This window comes from Gossypium hirsutum, chromosome A12 (genome assembly GCF_007990345.1).
Source record: "Gossypium hirsutum isolate 1008001.06 chromosome A12, Gossypium_hirsutum_v2.1, whole genome shotgun sequence".
Classification (NCBI taxonomy): Eukaryota; Viridiplantae; Streptophyta; class Magnoliopsida; order Malvales; family Malvaceae; genus Gossypium; species Gossypium hirsutum.
In genome coordinates, this window is record NC_053435.1 from 97,730,503 (window position 1) to 97,736,502 (window position 6,000).

Genomic DNA, 6,000 nt, shown 5'->3' on the forward strand with positions numbered 1-6,000 from the left:
AAAAAAAAGGTAATATTTCGTGTTTGGAAATTTTGAGAAATTGTGCCCTACGTGCTGGGTTTCGATCTATCGTTTGACCGAACGACCGAATATCCTTTTAAAATTTCAATGCATAAGTTTTGGAAATTACGAGATGATTTTGGTATCGAAGGTTCGAAATATTGTGTCCTACGTGTTGGATGTGATATTTTATTTCTTTGAAACAAGAGAATTTTAATATCCACTTCAAGTTATCCAAACATTCATAAAAATGGATCGTATTTTAAAATTTATTTTAAAATCTTTTCAACTTTCGACTTTAAGACGTTAATTAATCTATTAGGTACCAATTTTGGGCGTGACGAGGGTGCTAGCCCTTCCTCGCATGTAACCGACTCTCGAACCCGTTCTCTCAAGTTTCGTAGACCAAAAATGTCGTTTTAGTAGACTCAAATATTTTATTAAAACAAAGGTGATCCGATAACACTTAATAAAGATCGGTGGCGACTCCTAATTTTCGTTTTCTTTTCAAAATATAAAGTCGATCCCCGTTTTCAAAAATGGTTTCGACAATGGGGATTAGATTCATATATACCATGATGAATAAATTTTTGCATACACATCTTCACTAATCTAAAAGATAAGCTAATTGGTCCCACGATATGTTGCAAAATTGTCGTGTGAGTTGTTTTGGTAGGGTCTATTTCTACTCTTCTTATTAAATTTTATTTGAGCTTTATATTAATAATCTAGTTTGGGTTGTTCTTATCATGGTATAATATGATTTATCCGTAGGGAGATATAGATATATATTAAGTTTGACTGTACATTATCCTAACTATAATCAGTATCATGATTTACACCACGAGGATTTTTGTGTGATCATTATTCAACCTTATCAATATTTCATGAATATAAATTTAAATGGTTTTGAAATTTTATATGCAATGATTCGAATTTTTACAGTTATCGAAAAAATATATTTTCAGGTTTCCGTTTCTGAAAAATAGATTTGTAAATATTTATTAAAAATATTTACGAAATTAAGAGAGTGATTAATTAAAGTTTAATGAAGCAAATTAGCTTAAATAAAGGATAATTAGATAAAAGGATTAACTTGAATGAAGTGTGAAAGTTTAATTATAAGATAAAGAAATTGAAAGAACTAAATAAGTAAATAAGCCAAAGGAGTGACAAGTGTATGGCAAAAATAAAATACATGTGTAATAAGTATTATACATACATTTGTAATACATGTATTTACTTATTATTTAAGAAAATAATTAATGTATTTATTATTATTAAATTGATATTACATGATGAATAGATTAAATAAAGATAAGTGTATGGTAATGATTTGGTACAAATGTATTAATAAAAAATACATACATTTGTAATATATGTATTTGATATTAAATGGATATTTATTATTTAGTGAAAGATATTTATTAAATAAATAATTATATTATAATATATTTATATGATAAATAAATGTAAAATGACAAGTGTATGATGAGGATGAAATACAAATGTAATAATATATGTGTGTCCAAGTGTAAAATAAATATTTGATATTAAGTAGATATTTAATAAAGTCATTATTATTATTATTATTATTTTTATTTTTATTATATATATATAAAGTAAAACAAAAGATAAAGAAAGATAAAGAACAGAGAAGGAGACGAAACAGGGGAAAGAAAAGAAAGAAAGAAAAATAAAAAGAAAATTGGGGTTTTTGAAGCCTTAAGCTTTATTAGGTAAGTCAATTTGATCCCTTTTTTGTAATTTTGATGTTTATGGAATTCAAGAGAAGAGTACTACATGAATTATATCAAAAGTTAGGAAGTTAATGAATTTTTATGTGTTGATTAAGTTGAACAAAAAGATGAATTAAGGGCTAAATTGATAGAAATTCAAGTTAGAAATGAAATAAGGATTGAATTGTAAAGTGATTCATAAGTTTTATGCTTTAAGGACTAAATTGAAAGAATTTCGAAATTATAGTTTTATGATGAAAAATAGATAATTATGTCTAAGTTTGGTTAAAAATTGAGTAGAAATAAAGTATGAATTAAGATAAAAAAGTAAATGAATTTAGTTAGGATTAAATTGAAATTAAAGTAGAAAATCAACATTTTGCATTATGACTGTTTGGGATAGCAGCAGTAGTTTAAGTTTGAAAAATCACCAAAAATTGTATAAATTGAATTAGAGGATGAATAAAATATGGAATTAAATATTATTGAGTCTAATTTTTTATAGAAGAAACGGTGTAAGCAATTGAATTATAAATTATGAGATATAATGAGTTTTGTTAGACAAGGTTAGAATGAATTCAGGTTCCCCTGTTCTGACTTTGAAAAATCACCAAAAATTGAAGAAAAATAATTAGAGGCTTAAAGTTATATGTTTAGAGTCCCTAATAAGTCTATTTTCATTTGGAATCAACAGGAATATTATCCAAGTTTTGTACTGTGAGATAATTAATTTTTAGTAAAGAAGGGTCGAAACTGTCACACAGCAGAATAGGGGTGAATTTAAAGAATAAACTGTATTTAATGGCTAAACGAAAAATTCTGAAAATTTTATAGTAAGAAGATTTGTGAGTCTAGTTTCAGGAGAAATTAGCGGATCTTAATTTAGAATTCTGCAACTCAAGATATAAATTAGTATTGTATTAATGATTATGAATTGTATTAATTTCGTAGTCAATGTGGTACCGGAAATCTCAGCTAAGAAAGGACAAGACAAAGTCAACGGGAGTTAGCTCAGAAATTATGGTTTGTATTTCTATAATCCGAACTTAATACTTAAATTGTTGGATTTATTATTTAATATATATATGTAGTAGGTGTTTTGAGATGATTATATGAATTGGATTGAATATTGATTATATTTAATTGATTTATGAATATATGTGAATTGTTATTGAATTGAAATTGAAATTGAAATTAAAATGTAAATTGATTGGAAAAGTGAAACAAATAAAATACATGAGCAGTTAATATTGGAATGGCTTTGATTGAATGATATGGAATTGAACCAAATTGAATTGAATGTGATTATTTGAAATGTATATTGATTGAAAAGAAATTAGTGATTTTAAATTTGATTGGACAATAAATAAATAAAAAATATGAATTGAATAAAAATAAAATAAATTATGAATATGTGTAAATATGTGAATTGTGTATTGATTGAAAAGTGGTTGGAATTGAACCGAAGTATGATTATATGTGAATATCTGAAATATGTATTGGTATTGAATTGTATACTGATTAGAAAGTGGAAAAGTGAATTTGAATTGAATTGAATTGAATTGAATTGAATTGAATGGAATGGAATGGAATTATGATTAATTGAAATGTGTATTGGTTGGATATTGAAATATGAGAAATTGTGATTAAATTAAAAGCAAATTTGAAATAGAAAAATGATTTAAATACCCTATTAACTAGTCGGACTGAGTCGGATATAGTTGGCATGCCATAGGATTTGGAAGTGTTCAGGCACTGAATGCCATACTGGTGTGTTTGGTTGGAATCCGTATATCCGCCAAAGTCCGAGTCTTGTTAATAGGGGTAAATATGAATATTAAGTAAAATTGGAATAAGAATTAAATTTCCTATTAACTTGTCGGGCTAGTCGGATATAATTAGCATGCCATAGGATTGGAAGAGTACGGGATTTATCGACTTTACCGATCGGGCACTTTATGTGCCGTATTTTAGGCACTTATGTGCTAGTTACTGTTACTGCTACTGCTACTGCTACTGTTACCGATTCGGCACTTTATGTGTCGAATATTGTTACTGCTACCGTTACCGATTCGACACTTTGTGTGTCGAATATTGTTACTGTTACCGTTACCGATTCAACACTTTGTGTGTTGAATACTGTTACTGTTACTGTTCCAAATTTGTTCCGATGAGGTACTCTGTGTACCGTACTGCTACTGTTACTGTTACTGTTCCGGCTTTGGCCGATGAGGCACCATGTGCCGTACTGGTGTGTTGGTTGGATCCGTGTATCCGTCTGAGTTCGAGTCATGTTAATAGGGGTAAATAAATGTATAAAATAACTGATTATTACTGAATAATTGACTGTTACCGGATAATTGACTGTTACTGGATATTAGACTGTTACTGAATAACTGAATATTACTGAATAATTGATCATTACTGAATAACTAATTGTCACTGAATGAATGCCTACTACTGAATAACTTAATTGTTACTGAATATCTAATTTTACTGAATAATTGACTGTTACTGGATAACCGATCAATTGATCGATACTGAATAACTGGTTATTATTGAATAATTGACTGTTACCGAATAACTGACTGTTACTGAATAAATAATTGTTCTGAGTGTTAATGAACATTACTGATTGATTAATTGCTATTGAAAAATAATAAATGATTTGAAATTTAAAGTAGACCAAAACATTGGTTGGAAAGTGAATGTTTGAATTCTCATTGAGTTTGAATAGTTCAATATATATAAATTAATATGTTTTATAATTGTTTAAGTGTTCAGATTATAGAAATACCACTGAGTGTATACTCAGCGTACGGTTTGTTTTCGTGCGCAGGTTAAGTTAAGGCTAGACCGTTGAATCAGCATCCCAAGCCGATCCCGAATTCAATGAGGTAAAGTATGTTGAGTATTGGTAATGGCATATACCTAGGATGTTTTATGAGAGTCATTTAGGTTGTAGAAGTATTGATGAAATGAGTAAATTATGGTTGGCAACGGTATATAATATGAATTTTGAAATTTACTTAAAATTCGTAGTGATTCTAAATTAGTCTCGAATTGAATTTACTGTTCATATTGGACCGCAAGGGCCCATTAAAGGAACGACATCTTAAAACTAGGATGAGTGTGAATATTTATTTTAATTAATGACCAGAATTAGGCTGTACTGACTGGTAATGTCTCGTAACCCTGTTCTGGCGACGGTATGGGGTTAGGAGACGTTATATTATATGTAAATTGAGTATGATTATATTGCAAAATTCAATAATCTAAGTTTTAATCCTACAATTAATTAAGAAAGTACATAAGTTGATTTAGTTTTTATGAACGAATATTTTCGAATATATTAAATTTTTTTGTTCATGTGCAACATGTCCATTACACGTGAATATATACATTTTTTTTATTTAATAAAATTTTTATGTAGTTAATACAAATAATTATTATTAAAAATAATTAAAATATATAATATTATAAAAAAACTTGCGAATCATAATTTAAGTAAATTTGATATAATGTGATAGTTTATTTTTATAATATAGGGCCTTACTACTTGACACAAGTAGTGCTATTTTTCTTCTTTGGATATATTTGATATCAATCAAATTTTAATTCTAGTCCCTTATTATAATCATATTTGAAATTTATTTTTTATTTTAATTTGATATAATTTATTTCTCTATTTTTATACATTAGTCCAGTCAAATGATTATTATCCTCAATTATTACAGTTAAAATGTTAAAATGAAAAAAAAAATTCTTTTAAAATACGCATTCTAACTTATTATGTAGAGATAGATTTTTTTTTTTAAAAATGTATTTAAGAAAAATTATTTATCTATGTAAAGAAATGCCTGAGGGCGTTTTTCCATGACAGGTATATAACTCTTTTATTTCTAATTTTTAGCCTTTATAAATTAATGGTCAAATTATAATTTTAATCTTTTATTTATGCTCATATTTGACATTTATTTTTTATATTTTAATTTAACATTATTTGGTTATTTATTTTTTAAATTATAATTTTTTGGTAAATTTTTTTTACAATAACATTAATTAGTCCAAATTGTTAATATTTTTAATTTTTTATTAAAATGCTAACTTGATTTTTTTTAAAGTACCTTCTTAACAAAATGAAAATCTATTTCAACATGATAAATTGAAATGTGTATTAAGAAAATTAATCTTTGCAATTTAATAGAAATAATTAAGAGTGTCAACTATTTGAACCAATTAATGATATTATAAAAATACA